Raw genomic sequence first — 18,454 nt, forward strand, 5'->3', positions numbered from 1 at the left:
AATACTTGCAAACCTATATAGGACACATTTATAATATAGAGAGCATGAGGAGAAATATTCCAGTAGCACAGACTCCAGCTGAGATGCAGGTCCTAACACACTCAGTGATGCACGTATAGTAAGACCTATGATCTCAGCAGTGCAGTCTATATAGGTCCATCATCATACAATCTACGGAACAACGTTTGTCTCCTGTTCCATATAACAAATTTTGCAAAGAGAATGACAAGTGTTTCTCATATTTACATGGAACAAATATAATTAACCTACTAGTCTTCTTGATAATATATGCTGGACACACACTTAATTTCCTAGACTTCTGTACACGCTGTGTCTGCATATTGGTGCAGATAACCACACCAGCCTGGGGCATGGACTCTAAGGATGAATTCCTCACTCCCACCCAGGCCTTTTTCAGAGCACAGACCCCCACAGGACTCCATGCACATCCCACATGGGCAGCAGTATGAAATGCTTAACAGCAGCCTGCTGGGGGGAGGTAGGGAGAAAAATTTTGGCCCTAATGTTTAAGAGTAGTACAGGGTTGTATTTTAGAGCATTATTTTAGAAGTGGGGACAACGGAATCCAGACACAGAAGATGAAGGGGGATCGTTTTTCAAGTCGGGCTGCATGCAAAGCTTTCCCCTGCACCAACTACAAGAAGAAATCCCACAGGCGCACACACAAAACAAGAGCTTCTAGCTAAAAGCCTTCCTGAATCAAACCTGCCAACTTCTGACCAGAAAGTGAAGACCAGAAGCTGACATTAGCTATTAACTCCACGGTACGGTCATCTGGAGAGCTGATTGTTTTTATACAGCTTTTCTCCACATGACTCCTATGGGACTTTCACCCACAGAACAAGTGTTTATGTCCTGGATGTGTTGTTGTACTGAACTCTGGCCAGGGGGAAGATATAATCAAGTATAACTAGCAGCTCCTTGCTTCTTTATATTTCTCTTCAACAGCTAAATTTTTTTTTTTTTTTTAAGGTGTAAGGTTCTTTCTTGAATGGAAAAATGCATTTCTGTTGCAAAAGCAAGCAATCTGTAGGTCTTTACATTCCTTGAAGCATCCTTTACACCTTCCCTATTAACTCACCTCAACCAATAAATATTTGATTTACAATAAAAAAAAAAAAATTAAGACAAGCATGGATACTATGCTTCCCAGTACGATGAAATAGCCTAAAAAAAATCACCATAGGCAAACATACTTCAAGACAGAACACATATGATGGCTTCACTGATCAAGAAGTACCTCAAGATGTTCCGTGACATGAAGCACAAAAGTACAAATCTCAAGATTATCCAAAGTGTTCAAGTCTGTTTTGCAAACTATGAAGCAGAAAGCATAAGGTTTCATTGTAAACACACGTTTCTTTCAGTATTTTTCTACTTGAGATGCTGCTACATTCACAACTTATTCCACCATGGTTTGGGTGGTTTTCTTTGGCTTTTTTTTTTTTTAGTCAAAGGATGCCAGTCATTTTCTGGTTAAAACTATTCTATGCAAAGAATTCAGAACACTAACAAATCATTTGCCTCTGACTGTACACACACACAGTGTGCATATATATATTTACATATATACTTCTATTTTGTACCTGATACCTAATAAGAATACTGCACCTGGAAACAAGTATTTACATCACAGTTCCAGTTATCCAATTCTAGTTTGAGTAGGATTTTATGTAACATTTAGATAGTATATAATGAAGCCAAGTGCTCAGTTTCCCATGCAAGTCCACAAGAAAATTTCAAGATCTCAAACTTGTTTTAAGGTATGTGTTTACAATTCAGAGAAATCTTGAAGGGCTAAGTAAACATCATCACCATCAGCAAAATTGGAGTATTCCTGGAAGCCTTCATCTTTATCCAAAAACAACAACTTAGTAGAAGAGATTTTTAATGCAGTCAGTACAGTACACATTCCCCGACATGTTAAGGTGCATAGGTACAGTTCTGTAGAACACCACCACAAATAAAACCTTTTAGGCAGTAATGCACAGGTAACAAGAGGTTAAACTGCACAGTTTGTCCAATTTCCATTTTAACTTGTAGTAGATTCTGACTACGAGAACAAATCAAAACCAAAAACATTTTTCAAGTAAAGCCACAGTAATATTTTTTTTAAATACTCCCAGTATTCTTGGCTGCAAAATCTCTTCTGGCCAAAAGACAGACTGAAATAAACCAGAAAAGAAAATTATAAATATGCTTGCATGGATACTAGATTGAAGGAACTGCACTCACTTTTGGTGTAAATTACCTAGAATAGCGTGCATCCTCATTTTATGTTCAGCCTGAATGCCTCCACTAGCCTACATTGCAAACTCTTTTTTCATTCAGTGATCTTAACACATTTTAAGCAGATGTATCATCAAATGTATTACATGCCAATCTGTTTATCATTAAAATGAAAAATCAATATGTCCAATTCAAGCGTAAACAGGAGTTGAATGTTCAAGCTGTCATTGAAGATGACATATAATTATAGAATATGATTTGTACTTGGTAAATCATTATTTCCTGAAAAGGGCAACAGACAGTAGCAAGAAACTTTTCACAGCAAGTCAGTATAGTGCCACTTATAGCCAGGGAATTAGTTTTATGAATGCAGAAAGATACCTATGCAGCCAAAAGAAGTAATAAGCAAACAATCACTGTTAAATTTAATCATTATGTATGTTTAGCTGATGAGAGAACATGTAGCTTTATGTTACTGGGCTGAGTCCAGATTTTTATTTAAAACAGGAGTTATGAAAATAAGAACTTCAAAAAATACTACGAGGTTTCTGTTCTGGACCATTAATTTTTCAGTCAAATCAAACTATCATTTAATTGAATCCTGATGCTAGAACTTGGATTCAACATGAAAAACTTGAAACTAAAGCACATAGAATAATTTGTTATGTTGAGCTATTCAGCCCAATATGTCTAGAAAAAAAAAAAAAAGAAGAGAGACAAACTCAAAATAAAGTTAGTCTACTTTCTGTGATGACACAGAACTAATAACAAAAGGAAACAAACCTTTGTCCTGGCCAAGAAACTAAGCCATTAACTACCATTTCTTTCTAGTGGATGCTTAATTTAAAAACACACTTGCAAAATGACAGAAAATACTCAGCAGGAATGCAATATTTATCAGTACTACTTGCAAAAAAAAAAAATACACAAAAAAAACAACACACAAGGACTTTCAAAGGCAACTGGCAATTTCAGGCATCCTCTCTGAGCCAGTACAAAAAACCTTGGCTTTCAGGAGTAGAGAGCAATCTCCAAACAAAGAAAACTACCTCTAAAACTGTGACAAATCAAATATTTAAACACTATGGGGATAGAGCAAGGGGTCGTACTCTTAATTTGATACCTAAAGGAGATTTCCACTTCAGAAAAGGAAATGAGAATCCTTCCTCTCCGATTTTGAATTGCAACTTACAGAAGCCTCTATGGCATTTTGGGGGCTTCAGTTAACATTTTGCTCCTCCTTGCATCTCATCATTCTTATTCTCCCCCACTGCTAAGTCACTAGTTAGCACCATCTGCATGATGAAAGAGGAAAGTCCCTCCATGTCATTCAACTAACCAGCTGTGAATTTTTTCAGCCAGACAAGAACATGATGAAAGTATATGGCAGCCTTCAGCTGAGGAGCTGAAAGTATCCTGGTTCTGCTGAACAGTTGACAGCTTCTATTTGCACGTGAACCAAAGCATCTCAGTCTTTAAATAGCCTTGGTACACCAGAAACCATCTGAGATTCCAAATAACAATGATAAAGAAGCCCATATGCTGCTAGGTCATAAATACTAACAAACCTGAAAATCTCCATTGAATCTTCCTATTATCAGACATATAGACTAGGACAAAAGGCAAGTGGGTGCAGAAGGAGGAGGGTGGCGGGTGGGGAATCAGTGTTCTGATTATGGTCTTCCATTTTGCCTACAAATCACTTGCACTCTTCTCCAGTTAGAGTCCACAGCTGCAGTCTATCAAGATATTGGTATTTCTACTTTGCAGATAGAAGAAAACATTAGCTTCAACATTTTCACACGTAAAGATCAGCTAAAATGACAAAGTAAGAGGAGCATTTTTATCCTAATCAGATGATTAAGAAGAGTAAATTTTATAACTGTAGCACTCTGCAGTATCTTTATTCCACTAACATTAATAAGAGCACTAAGCACTTGGTATATCTACAAAATGTACCAGCAATATCACTGCCAGAAGTTAAACACCTGAGCACTAATTTTGATACTGCTAAACATATTCTTATTATTACATTTCCCTCCTTCCCCTCAGTTCAGACTGCTTACAGAACTGAAATGTACATTAATATCTGCATTACATGTGCATTTAACAAACTCGTCAAAGATGCAGCAGACTCCAGACACCCAATTGATATTCTAGCATACACACCAAACAAAACAGTTTTCAAAATGCATGCGTTGAATTAGCACAGTTTTTTATTGAGCAAGAACATGCAGACAGGCTTTAATCTCAAAAAAACCTTCTGTAAAATACTTGGAACTGAAGCTATTGTATGATACCTCTAATAAATATAACAGCTCAATGATTTAGAACTCCAAGCTTTGCTAAAGACCTTTTAAATGCTAGCCTACTAAATAAGCTTAAAATTCCCTAATATACTAAAACTCAGATTTACTTTGCCCAAAAATACCATCACCTATATTACTGCTAAAACTAGGACTGTCTAACCTTTAGGAAGAGAACAGGGAAGAGTTTTGACATATTTAAGATAGGGATACAATAAGACAGGATAAAGCAAATTGGCTTTTTCTGTTACTTGCTTTGGTTATAACATAGAGCACAATTCTCTTGTGTATTCATTTACATATATTCAAAATATTAACACTATTAAGTCAGAAATGTAGCAATCCGGATGCACTCAGTACAGTATCAGAGAATCTAATAATAAAGCCAGAAAGGAAGAGGAAAAAAAGACGACCTAGTTTGCCTTCCTTTCATGCACCAAAAAAAAAAAAAGAAAGAAAAAATCAGGAAAAACAAGGGACTGTTGTACCAAAGAGCAGAAAAAAAGACACCCTAAAAACCCCAGGTGCCTACTTCCCTCAAAAACTTTACGCAGAGAGAGCTGATGGAACAATAGCACAAAGCATAAAACCCAACATCTCAGATACACAGTAATTGCCAAATCTAGGACTAAGGGAGGTCATGAGACTATAGAAAAGCAGAAGTTTTATGTATAGTAGAAATATTGCTAGCTAAGAACAGTCCACAGGCTTTTACCTACCACATCACCCACAGGTAAAACCCTCTTAACCACAGGTCAGCCTAGTTCACTCCTTAAGCACATGGGTTTTTCCCAAATCCCATTTTGTCACATTAGCCAGTCAGAAGACATAGCTGATACCCTACCACCAAGGATAGTCTGATCTTCTCCAGCTTGTACACAGCTACTAGAAGACATGGACTAATTCAACCACCCACACAAAGAAGCCACCTGAGAGACAGGTAAACAGACTAAGACATTAACTCTATGGATTTAAGGTATCCACAGCTTACCTTCTTGAACTGAATTACTTAAATTTGAAGTAATTTTCTGAATATTAACTCAAAGCTTAGTTCTGCTTGTTATTAGGAATTATTAAGAAGCACGAGTAACTAAACATTACCTCAGTGGAGAAGAAAAAACTTCCAGAAAACATCAAATCCATTAAATGAGCCAGGAGCATCAGATCTTTCCTGATAAATATACACACACACCCCCCATATGTGTGCACACTTACATTGCCCTTAGGGGTAGGAAAGAAATGGGAGAGAGAAAAAAAAAAAAAAACAACAAATTACGAAAAACAAAACAAACCCTGGCTCTGCACTATATTTTTGGAATAGAGCAAAGCCTGTCTAAAGCTTCCCAAGACAAGCAAACCCTCAACCCCCACAAAAATAGTCCTCTTAGAGCTGGTATTTAAAGTGCCAACACCTGACTGGGGTTAACAGGTGTTAGGAGTTATGGAAATGGGGCTGTTGTAGTAGTAACTGGGTGTGCTTTCCTCTTGTACTCATGGTTCCCTCTCACTGACTGTGATAAGACCCGTATTTTTGGTTGCCTGTAACAATGCTCAAATTTAATGGGGAAAGCAGCACCTTTCTGTTTTGAAGAAGTATTCTAGGGAAAAAAAGTGAACCTTTGAAAAGCCAGTAACTTATCGGAAGAGAAAGGCAAAACATTTTCACACTCTTAAAAAATTACATGTTAAAAAGAAAAAGCCTCTATGCTTGAGAAGTTTCAGCATGCCTATGTTTTTTCAGTAATACCTAGCATTTTGGAGAAGGTGAGGTTCTGCACTGGGATGAGTTTTCTGTATCTCTAGGAAAATGCATAAGGCTAAATTCTAATCCTCATATATACTGTGTGTACACATCCTCAGAATGGAAACCTGGAGTAAATGTGCGAGACCAAAAATCTGGAGAACTGGTGTAGGAGAGAGAGAGACACTAAAGGAACAAGGAAAGAGTCTCAAAAAGTGGGTCCTCTGGCAGGGCACAGGGATAGGAAGATCATAATCAACTCTGTAGTTCAACCTTCCGAGTCAAGCACAAAAAACTTAAGGAATGCCTAAATGACCTAAAGGTGCCTTTCTTTTGTATTATCATATCATCTGCAAATACAGAATTACTTACTGCTTGTACCATAGCTCAACAGGCATGACAAACAGCCCAACAGTGGAACACTCTGTGCTTCAGCAAGTTAGAAAAACCCACAGACAGGTTTTCCAAAGAAACAGCCTGTCATTTGATATAGACTGGGCAGCCACAGCCTCCGCTGCACGTGAGCTGACGTTGCCTGCCCTCTTCGGGTACCAGGCAGAGACGGAGTTTGGCAGGCAGCGATGCTGCTGCCCATCACACCCATTTCTGTGCCCACTGCTGCTATTTCAGCCTGTGCAGGCACTACAGAGCTCCCTACCTGCTTGTTCCCAGGAAAACTTCTGCCATAGCAGCAGCTGTGACTCCTGCTTTAGTATCTGGAAATCTTTTTCTCTCACCCCCCTGTCTGTGAAGTGCCAAGAGGCAGCCCAGCTGTTCAGCATTTCATTGCTGATTTCTTTGGGAAGGCCTGGAGAAGCCACAAGTGGGCTGCTTTGCTTTTCTGTGGGAGAAGAGGAGCCTTTTTAAATGAAAAAAAAAAAAAAGAAGAAAGAAAAGCAGCTCGAGACTTTTTCTCGCTCTCTTGCTCTGTGTGAACTGAAGAGTCTCAAAATCTTCACACTCAACCATATTTTGAGCCTCTCTGTTCTTTCACAGGTCTTGGAGCAGCAGAGGGAGTGTCTCTGCCTGTTATTTGTTGCAGGGCTATACATGAGGCAAAGCCCATATTTCAGGCTTCTCATCTCTTTGCAGAGACAGTGCAGTCTGCTACTGAGCACACTCAAAAGAGATCTTATCGTGCCTTTTGAAAGGAATTTTCTCCCAAACCAAGCAAAGTGGGAGTGGCCAATGTCATCTATATTCATGCCATGTTTTATAGCTCAAACATCAGATCGTTCCTGCTGTAACCCAGTTTGTAAAGCGTGTTTGGAGGGAATGAAAACAAAGCAAAAAAGTTGTGGGATTTTTTCACTGCTTGCAGATCAAAAGGCTTACATGCTGTACTTTCACCACAAAGCAAATGTTTGTGCTATGTAAACTCCCAACAATTGAGATTATAATGAAAGCACTAACAGCCATTTTTGTTGACCTAAAGCTCACTTATAATCACAGGTATGTTCAGTAGCTTTTAAAATCTGAGAAGACAGAAATAACTTCCTGGCTGTTCTTATTATGCAGTGTTTTCTGAGCCTTCCTGCTTTAATTCAGGCTTTCATTCCATGGCAAGGTGGTTGCCACAAAGTGTTTGTGGCCCTTTGTGTTCCCAATGCTCCAAGGCAAAATGGAAAATAAATTAGACAAATGGGCTGTGTGAAAATGTTTGGTCTCAGAAATCAGGAGAGAAAACAATAACCAGAATCAGCTATAGCTGCCCAGTAGCAGGTAGAGACAGAGAAAGCAGCTGCAGAAAGATCTCCTCCTGTCTCCAGCAACTATTGTCTGCCAAATTTAAAAGGCCTCTTTCTTTTCTCCCCAAAGGTTACATGGGGAATATATTCATTTAAACAGTGTGATGCTAACTAGAGGAAGGCAGCATGGCTCTTTTCCCCTGGTGGCTTGGGTAAACCCTGCCCAGGATGGTAAAAGCCTGCAAAATAAGGCCAGTAGACAGCAGATGAAAAAAGTGAGATACACTGGTGCCGGAAGAGTTCAGTCGTGAGATCGATGGTTGTAGTTACCACGAGCGACTCCATAAACAGGTGTTCCACAGTAGTCCATGGAGCATAGCTAGATAGGGTCGACGGCGCAGGGATGGCCCAGCTGAATGGAGAACTGCTTTATGTGCTATGCTGTCCTCATGAGATTGTATCAATACCATCAGAGAAAGCAGTTGGAAAGGAGCCTGCTCCTCGCTGCACCAAGCCGTGCCTGTGCTCATCAGGGTGGTACAACGCCAGCAGAACCAGCAGGCACGCTGCTCTCCTGGGAAGCAAGGTTCCCGAAAGGAGCAAGGTGCAGAAAAGAAACCTGCTTGCAGGCTCTCCTCTTTTTTGTCTACTGGAGTAGTTTGAACTCACTGAATACTTTTTTTTCATGATTCCCAAAAAGAAGCACTAAGTACATCTTACCTTTCCTCTCCAAGTCCAATCCGACCCCAAAGTCAGTGTCTCTTCTGCCTGGGGGAAACGAAGACACTCCTATAATGTACCTATAAACTTGTCTTTTAGTTGTCTTTGCGTGTTCTTTTTTTTTAACCTGGTGATCTTTCCAACTCTATTCTGCATTTTATTATACCCACATTCTGTTTCCAAACACTTTTTGGTAAGCTGTCCAAACATGCCTGAAAGTATGGCTTTATGTGATTGCCACGATGTCATCAAAAACCATTTTATCTAACCTACCACATTAAGCTAACCATAAATTTGAATAGCAGATCATGTCATAAATTCCATCAGAACAAATATTTTTCTAAAAGCATTCAACATTTTCTTTGATGGGGGCTGTCGGAATGGTTTCATATAGAAGTAGTGAAAGGGGAAAAAAAAAATAAAGTAGGGAGCAGCCCTCAACTGGTGAGGAAAATTTACCATTATGTTTCCAAATGAAACACTTTTTAAAAGCAGTGTCTAATAAGGAGCCAGCTCTTTGACACGGTGTATTACAGCGAGTAAGAGAGCTTGGCCATACTCCCAGACAAAGAACGACCCACTGAGTGCCGCCGCCTTTGCCCTTCCTCGAGTGATTTCCCCAAATGCCGCTTAATACTTCAACCTTTCCAAAGCACCGAGGCTTTCCAAAGGCTGGGACACAGCCTGACCAGCCGTCCCGACCTCCCAGCAGCCGCTTCGGGGCACAGGGAGTGTGGCCGAGGGGCTGGCGCTGGGGTGGCAAGGCCTTCCCGGCGGGGTGGGGGTGCCAGGGCCAGAGCCTCCCCTCACAGCGACAGGGGTTATGCAGCCATCCCACTTAAGCAGCCAGGCTGCTTTAAGCTGTTTCCCTTGCTTTCAGCCGGCTCCTTTGGGCACTGAAACCTGTCTCGAGGGGAGGCCACGTCCCGTCTCCTCCCACCATAGAGGAAGGCAGCAGCAAGTGTCCCTTCTACCCAGGAGCAGGGCCTCCCTAGGCCAGGCAGGATTTTCCCCTCCTTCTCCCCACCCCACCGCCCACGGGGATGGCTGTTCGTGATACCCTGCACTCCTGGATGGGTTTTGTACTTGTCCCAGCCATGGGCGAGGAGGCCACAGGCGAGGACGCACGGTGGTGGCAGTGGGGCTGCTGGGCGGCCGCCATGAGCCACCATGGCCCAGCCACGGATGATTCCAGCTGGCTCTGAAGGCCAGGTAGTGGGACAGCCCTGCCACACACCAAAACCTGTCTGTGGCACCCCAAAATCTCACCCCAAAACTTCAAAGACAAAACTTCTTGCTCATGAGCTGGCAGGCCTCATTGAGAGGGCTTTAAACTAGATTTGGAGGGTGGAGGGGATAAAACCGGGCTCACTAGAGTTGAACCTAGGGGTAGGTTCAACGTGCCAGAGTTGAAATCTATAGCCCGGCTCAGGTGCATCTACACCAATGCACGCAGCATGGGCACCAAACAGGAGGAGCTGGAAGCCATTGTGCAGCGCGACAGCTATGACGTAGTTGCCATCACAGAAACATGGTGGGATGCTTCTCATGACTGGAGTGCTGCAATGGATGGCTATAAGCTCTTCCGAAGGGATAGGCAGGGAAGGAGAGGCGGTGGGGTGGCTCTGTATGTTAGGGAGTGTTTTGATTGCATAGAAATCGAAGATTGTGAAGACCAAGTAGAGTGCTTGTGGGTAAGGATGAGGGGGAAGGCCAATGAGGCAGACATCCTGCTGGGAGTCTGTTACAGGCCACCCAACCAGGATGAAGAGACGGATGAGACATTCTATAAGCGACTGGCGGAGGTCTCGCATTCGCTGGCCCTTGTTCTTGTGGGGGACTTCAACCTACCGGACATCTGCTGGAAGTATAACACGGCAGAGAGGAAACAGTCTAGGAGGTTCCTGGAGTGTGTGGAGGATAACTTCCTGATGCAGCTGGTGAGTGAGCCCACCAGGGGAGGTGCCTTGCTGGACCTGCTGTTTACAAACAGAGAAGGACTGGTGAGAGATGTGTTGGTCGGAGGCCATCTTGGGCTTAGCGACCACGACATGATAGAATTCTCAGTTGTGAGTGAAGTAAGGAGAGGACTCAGCAAAACTGCTATCATGGACTTCCGGAGGGCAGACTTTGGCCTGTTCAGGTCACTGGTTGAGAGAGTCCCTTGGGAGACAGTCCTGAAGGACAAAGGGGTCCAGGAAGGCTGGACAGTCTTCAAGAAGGAAATCTTAAAGGCGCAGGAACAGGCGGTCCCCATGTGCCGTAAGAAGAGCTGGCGGGGAAGGCGACCGGCCTGGCTGAACAGGGAGATTTTGCTGGGACTCAGGGAAAAGAGGAGAGTTTATCACCTCTGGAAGAAGGGGAAGGCAACTCATGAAGAGTACAAGGACCTCGTTAGGTCAAGCAGGGACAAAATTAGAAAGGCAAAAGCCCAGCTAGAGCTCAGTCTGGCCACAGTCGTAAAGGATAATAAAAAATGTTTTTACAAATATATTAACAACAAAAAGAGAGGCAAGGAGAATCTCCATCCCCTACTGGATATGGCGGGGAACATTGTCTCCAAGGACGAGGACAAGGCTGAGGTACTTAATGCCTTCTTCGCCTCAGTCTTTAATAGCCAGTCCAGGTATCCGCAGGGTATTCAGCCCCCTGAGCTGGAAGACGGGGATGGAGAGCACAATGTACTCCTCATAATCCAGGAGGAAGCAGTCAAGGACATGCTAAGCCACCTGGACACCCACAAGTCTATGGGGCCTGATGGGATCCACCCGAGAGTACTGAGAGAGCTGGCGGAGGAGCTTGCCAAGCCACTCTCCATCGTTTATCAGCAGTCCTGGTTAACAGGGGAGGTCCCAGAACACTGGAGGCTTGCCAATGTGACGCCCGTCTACAAGAAAGGCCGGAAGGAGGATCCTGGGAACTACAGGCCTGTCAGCCTGACCTCTGTTCCAGGGAAGATTATGGAGCGGTTGGTTTTGAGAGTGCTCACAGGGCATCTGCAGAACAGCCAAAGGATCAGGCCCAGCCAGCATGGGTTCATGAAAGGCAGGTCCTGCTTGACCAACCTGATCTCCTTCTATGACCAGGTGACCCGCCTAGTGGATGAGGGAAAGGCAGTGGACGTTGTCTACCCGGACTTTAGTAAAGCCTTTGACAGCGTCTCCCACAGCATTCTCCTGGAGAAACTGGCGGCTCGTGGCTTAGACGGGTTTACTCTTCGCTGGGTGAGGAACTGGCTGGATGGCCGAGCCCAGAGAGTTGTGGTGAATGGTGTTAAATCCGGCTGGCGGCCGGTCACGAGTGGTGTTCCTCAGGGCTCGGTTCTGGGACCAGTCTTGTTCAATATCTTTATAGATGATCTGGATGAGGGAATTGAGTGCTCCCTCAGTAAGTTTGCAGATGACACCAAGCTGAGTGGGAGTGTTGATCTGCTGGAGGGTAGGAGGGCTCTGCAGAGGGATCTGGACAGGCTGGATCGATGGGCAGAGGCCAACTGTATGAGGTTTAATAAGGCCAAGTGCAGGGTCCTGCACTTTGGCCACAACAACCCCATGCAATGCTACAGGCTTGGGGAGGAGTGGCTGGAGAGTAGCCCGGTGGAAAGGGACCTGGGTGTGTTGGTTGACACCCGGCTGAATATGAGCCGGCAGTGTGCCCAGGTGGCCAAGAAGGCCAACAGCGTCCTGGCCTGTATCAGAACTAGTGTGGCCAGCAGGAGTAGGGAAGTGATTGTGCCCCTGTACTCGGCACTGGTGAGGCCGCACCTTGAATATTGTGTTCAGTTTTGGGCCTCTCACTACAAGAAGGATGTTGAGGTGCTGGAGCGTGTCCAGAGAAGGGCAACGAAGCTGGTGAGGGGTCTGGAGCACATGTCTTATGAGGAGCGGCTGAGGGAACTGGGGTTGTTTAGTCTGGAGAAGAGGAGGCTGAGGGGAGACCTTATCACTCTCTACAACTACCTGAAAGGGGGTTGTGGCGATGAGGGTGTTGGTCTCTTCTCCCAAGTAACTAGTGATAGGACGAGAGGAAATGGCCTCAAGTTGCGCCAGGGGAGGTTTAGATTGGATATTAGGAAAAATTTCTTCACTGAGAGGGTGGTCAGGCATTGGAACAGGCTGCCCAGGGAGGTGGTGGAGTCGCCATCCCTGGAAGCGTTCAAAAAACGTGTGGATGTGGCGCTTCAGGACATGGTTTAGGGAACATGGTGGTGCTGGATTAATGGTTGGACTTGATGATCTTAAAGGTCCTTTCCAACCTAGTGATTCTGTGATTCTGTGAAAGCACACACAGCACCTCTTCCCAAACCTTCTTAACAAAAAGACCCGGCAGCCACAGGGTGGGAGATGCGCTCTGGGGGCCTCCATGGCAAAGGGGCGCAAGTGCCCTGAGGGACTGCGGCCACGGGCAACCTGCAGCGGGGCAGGGACAGCCCGGAGAAAGCAGAAAGAAGAGAAAATGGTTTGCTGTAAGGAATGATGTGAGGTCAGATGCAGGTGGATATTTACTGTGTGCACCTACCTTTTCAGCAACGTGCAGTTCAGCAAAGATACCAAAGCCCAGGAACAGATCAGTCGCAGGTCATTGCACTGGATGACCACGAAACCATGTGTGAGAGGAGAGCAAAACCTAAGCAATGCACGTTTACCTCATCTTCTTCAGTAAGCTTCTTCACAATTACGTCATGCTCAACAAACAAAATAAAAGTAAGAAGAGGTACTCTCTCTTGTAACAAAGCCACAATATACAGATAATTCGGGGTCATTCTGGCATCATTTCTCCCCCTTCTCCTTCAGAAACATTCAAAGACCGCTTTAAGAGCAGCACTTTCTGCCTTGAGGGATGGAGACTGGCAGCAGAGGCAAGTGAGACACAGGAGAAGCAGTCACTTGACGAGCGTGACAGAGGCTCCCTGAAGAGGGTGAGCGCAAACACTGCCGGTACTCACAGCGTGAGGGATGGGTCCCTCCACGCCGTGACAGGCAGGAGGTGTGACACCTGCCTGCTTTCCAGGCGAGAGAAGCGGGGAGGCTCTGACGGTCCAACACTGGCAGCACTGTTGTGTCGTACCTGTTTTTTGAAAAATGTGACATTCCCTTCAGCCTACACCTGCAGCACTTACCAAAAGGTCTAATTTTACCAGGTATGAATGAAAACGAATTAAGCAACTATACAGAGATCCTGGGTTTCCATAAGCTTTGGAAAAGGTCTTCAAAGCAACATGGCAAGCCATGTCAGAAAAAAATCCAAGTGGCACCCCATCTAAGGTTCCTCTGCTAAGCTCCCAAATCCCCCAAATTTGAATCAAGCTCCTGTAAGATAACAAGGGGTGGTTTCATTCATTCCCTTTGCTACAACATGATGCTGCTGAGAACGAAGTCCAGTGATGGTACTGCAAAGTGTCAGGCATGTAGGGACAAGATAGACATGTTAAGTATACTGTGCTGGATACAGGATACGAGCAAGCTATGGACTGAAAAGTCTAGTCACAAGTGACTGAAGCCATACAATGAGGCTTGAAAACAAGTGCTAGGCCGTCTAATCCTTACTGATAAGTGTTGCCACCCTACAAACCAGACTTTGAGGCTAAACAGGGAGTGTAAGACTCAGGTGTAACCAGACAGTTCTGGTTGCCATAGCTGAGCAGCCAACACATTGGAAATGGGAAAGGGGTGGCCTACACAGACAGCAGGGACATCGCCAGCCCTGCTCAACGGGGAGACATGATCTGGCAGGATTGGCATTTGCTGAGAAAGGACAATGCCCCTTCAAAGCTAACAAGGGCACAAAATGCTAAGCAAAAGCCTGCTGAGCATTCGCAGCCTGGGTCCGGCCACTGCTGCGAGGTGGACAGTATCAGAGATGCCAAAATAAGTGCTAATCCTGTCCCTCAGCTTTCTGACACCAAAATAAAGAACAACCACACATAAGGGGGGGGGGGGGTGTAAAAAAATAGAAAGAAAAAAGAGAGAGAGAAGGCATGGGAGGGGGAGATGATGCCCATAAATGCTGGTTTGCTTTGTCCTGCAGAAACAGCAGCCAGAGCAGGAAGAAGAAGGAATGTGCCTGTGTGTGCGCACCATGTGGGACAAAGGCAGCATATTCCTCTTCAGCCAAGAGCACTGCTGTCATCCGCTAGTGCTGTACGCCTGTCTACAAGAAACACCGAACACTGTGTGCCTTCCAGTGCCTTCAACAATAGGTTTTTCGTGTCAATGTCTTCAACTGAATTTTCCTTTCGGCTCCACTGCCCAAAGTGTATGCATCTAGTTTTGATGTCACACAAAAAGAGCTGGCTGCAGACAAGTCACAGGCTTGCACGTCCAGTGGGGTGTAACACACGCACACACGTGTGCGCGCACACACACCCCTCGCCCTGACCTCTCTCCCTTCCCCTCTGCAATGAGCGGCATTTGAAACGTTGTCTTCTGCACCTCCCTTCCCAGGCTCTCCTCCCTGGCCCCGGAGGGCTGCCCCCCAGACCTGCCCTCGGCCCGGGTGAAGGACAGCGGGGCCCGGGGGTGCACTCGGCCTTGGTCACCGGCCCCTGCGCGGGGCCCCGCGGCTGCTCCGCGCCCGCGGACTCTCCGGGTCGCTGCCCCAATGGACCGAGAGCGGGGGGCTGCGAGGAGCGGAGGCGAGGGCACCTGAGGACCCACAGGGCTGCGGTTGCAGCGGCGGGAACAGGGGGCGAGAGGAGTTTCTGAGTGGTTAAAAAAGTTCGGATAAACAAACTCTGTTGCTGTCAAAGATTCCCCCCCCCTTTTTTTCCCCTGCCTCCCCCCCTCCTTTTTTTTTATTTTTAAGGCAGTTGATGTGGTAATTAAGAATATTGTGAGAGCCCGGTCAGGTCACCTCGTTTCTCAGATCAGAGCCCCATCAGAAATTCTTTCAAGTGTCCTTCTGCGTCGCCAAAGATGACAACAGCAAATCAATAAGTGCTTGAAATGAAAGGGGTTGCTGGCTAGCCCCCGAGGCTACAGATTTTCGCACTGCCGGTCTGGGGGTTTTTTTCTTCTTCTTTTTTTTCTTTTTCTTTTTTTTTCTTCCCCCCTGAACCTCTTGCATTCCTTTGCACTGCCTCTCCTAGGAAGAGCTACCTTTTTTACCCCTAGCCTCATGCGGAAGGTAAGTGCCCTGTTAGCATCCCTAGTCGGTCGCTGCCGGGAAAGTGCAAGCCCAGAGCATCCCCGGGCACGCCCGCCAGCCCGCCGGCTCGCCCCGGCCGGCAGCAGCGCCGGAGCCAACCGGGAGGTATTTGCCTTTCCTCTTCTTTATTCCTCCTTCCAAAAAAAAAAAAAAAAAAAATTAATAGAAGAGGGGTAAGGGATCAAAGCAAAGGAAAATAAATACGGGAGTCGCTGCGTGAAGCTTAGATTACTCCGTCTTAACGGAGGTTGCGCCGCTCCGGTTCGCACCATCATCCTCACCCCTAACGTGCCCCGGTGTAACCACCTTCGTAACGACCGACGTCCTCGGGACGTTTTAATTAGGCAATTCATTAGCGAGTCAATACAGACATTTATATATTCTTTTAGCTCAAGTGGTTAAGCGCTAATTTCGAAATGATTATAAAACACTGGAATACGCAAGGCATAGTAATTTTAATTTATATGCAAATCAACGGGTTCATTTGAAACGCTTAAATTTTTAACAATTATTGTACTGTAGCATCGGGACGAGCCGCCTGAACGTGCAATTTTGAAAGCAGATCTGGACAGGAAGGAAAAATTCGAGCAGCCCAGCAAATCGATAATGTTTGAGCGTGTTAAACATAGCCAGCCATAGGTATTTACATACTCGTTTGCTGTCAGTAAGGCGCTCGGAGGGGCGGGAGGAGAGGCTGGGGGGGCAGGCGGGAAGGATTGCTTGCCAGGGCTGAGACCATAATCCGGGAACGAGGAAAGTAAATGGTGGCGAGCTGCCCCGCCGCACGCTGTCGAGGATAAACTCCCTTTTCCGCCAGCCCCGCAGCGCCGGCGGCGGTGCCAGAACCGGGGGGTGCCTGAAACACGGCTCCGTCCCCAGCCGCCGCCCCCAGATGTGCTTTCCCCTTTGCTGTCGTTGATGCTGCTCGTGTTGGTTGTTTTGGGTTTTTTCCTTCCCCCATCCCTGGGCAAAACCCTCCCGGGCCGGCAGCGGGGGAGCAGACCGGGTCCTCCTTCGGCTCGCCCACTCCGAGACCCGGGATCACGCGGGGAGAAGCCACACGGGTCCCGCCGCCGTCGGCAGCGCCGCGGGCCGCGCCAGGTGCCTGCGGACGGATAGTCGCGATGGGCATTTTACGAAAACACCTTTTTCGCCCGTCGGGGCGAGGAACAGCCCCGGGCCTCTTTCCTAGCCGTTCGGAAAGCTGGCGTGCCTGCCGAGGGCCGGGCCGGAGGGCTCCCGGCCGGGCCGGGGTGCCGGTGGCCAGCCCGCCGCCGCTGCTCGCCTCAGCCCGCCGAGGAAACGCGCCCTCGGCTCGTCGGGGCTTTTAAAGCTGTTGTCACCGAGCTGGCGGAGGGGGGTGAGCCGGCTATAAATACACCCGCCGCGGCCTTTGCTCGCCCTGAAATCTATTATTACATTTATTGCTTTGACAGAAGAGGGGCGGGGGGTGACGGGGAAATTTTGAAATCCGCGTATTTAGTCGGCTCCATAGTTTCCAGACACCCTGGAACCCCTCTTCCACGGCAGCATGTCTAATGTATTCCCTGGTGATTCTGGGCATTAATTAGTTGTTTAATAGGAGTATGACTAAAAATGTAAAAGAAGGATTAGGAGCGTGAAACGTATGTCCAGCTCCTTCCGCGCACTCGAGGAGGGAATGAAAATCACTCTGTATCTTATGTTTCTGCGGGAGCCATTTGCATTTCCCACCAGCTGCTCACTTCAGCCGCCCTGCCTCCGCGGCGGCCGGAGCCCATGCCGCCGGGCGCGGAGCCGCTGGTAAGCCCGTTCCGCGGCCGCGCTGCCAACGAGGGCGCCGCCGACCTTGCCTTGCTTTCCCTGTCCAAAACACAACGGGGCTGGGGGGGATGCGCACCGACGCAAGTAGTTCGCTTTTCCCGGAGAAACACCAGTACGAGGCGAGAGCCGGGAGTCCCCCCTCGCTCCCGCTCCTGCCTCGGACGCGCGGGGAAACTGGATTTCGCCCGGCAGCGAGCTCCCAAGGAGAGGAGGCGCAGGTAGCCAACGACACAATCAATTGATTTCTCCCTAGAAAAACTCCCGCACGATTTAATTTTCCTGCGGGAGGAGGCAGCCCTCTCCGCCGGGCTTCCCCCGAGCCGCTTGCCGACACGGCCCGCCGAAAACTCGTCCGCTTCCACGGCTTCGCTTTCCCCCTTCGGCAATAATCGCCTCGCCCCCTGCCCACGCCTACGAATAACTAAAATTCACTCCGGGCTGAAATGATTTAAAAATAGCCACAAATAGATCAGGTGCAGCCTCCGAGTTAAGAAAGCGCCTAGTTTTATTTTCGCGTTGTCCCTCTATATAAGCAAAGCCGCGGAAATGCTGCGAGAAAACGCGATCGCTTTAGTTTGGTCTAAATAGAGATATCCGACTTCGTTATTTTCTTAAACACGGAAAACATCACAAAATCGAAAATAAATTCCCCCCTGGCGCCAGCTCGGTGTCGTTTGGGGAAAAGAGGGAGAGAGGCTGCCGTCGTGCTTTTTCTTGCTGTCATCCGCGAACGAGGCAGGGCGAGTAACAGAGATGAGCGGCAGCGTTTCGGCTACCCCGGCCCTGCGCTAGACCACGGG

Source organism: Phaethon aethereus (genome assembly GCF_964289735.1).
Source record: "Phaethon aethereus genome assembly, chromosome: 4".
Taxonomy (NCBI): domain Eukaryota; kingdom Metazoa; phylum Chordata; class Aves; order Phaethontiformes; family Phaethontidae; genus Phaethon; species Phaethon aethereus.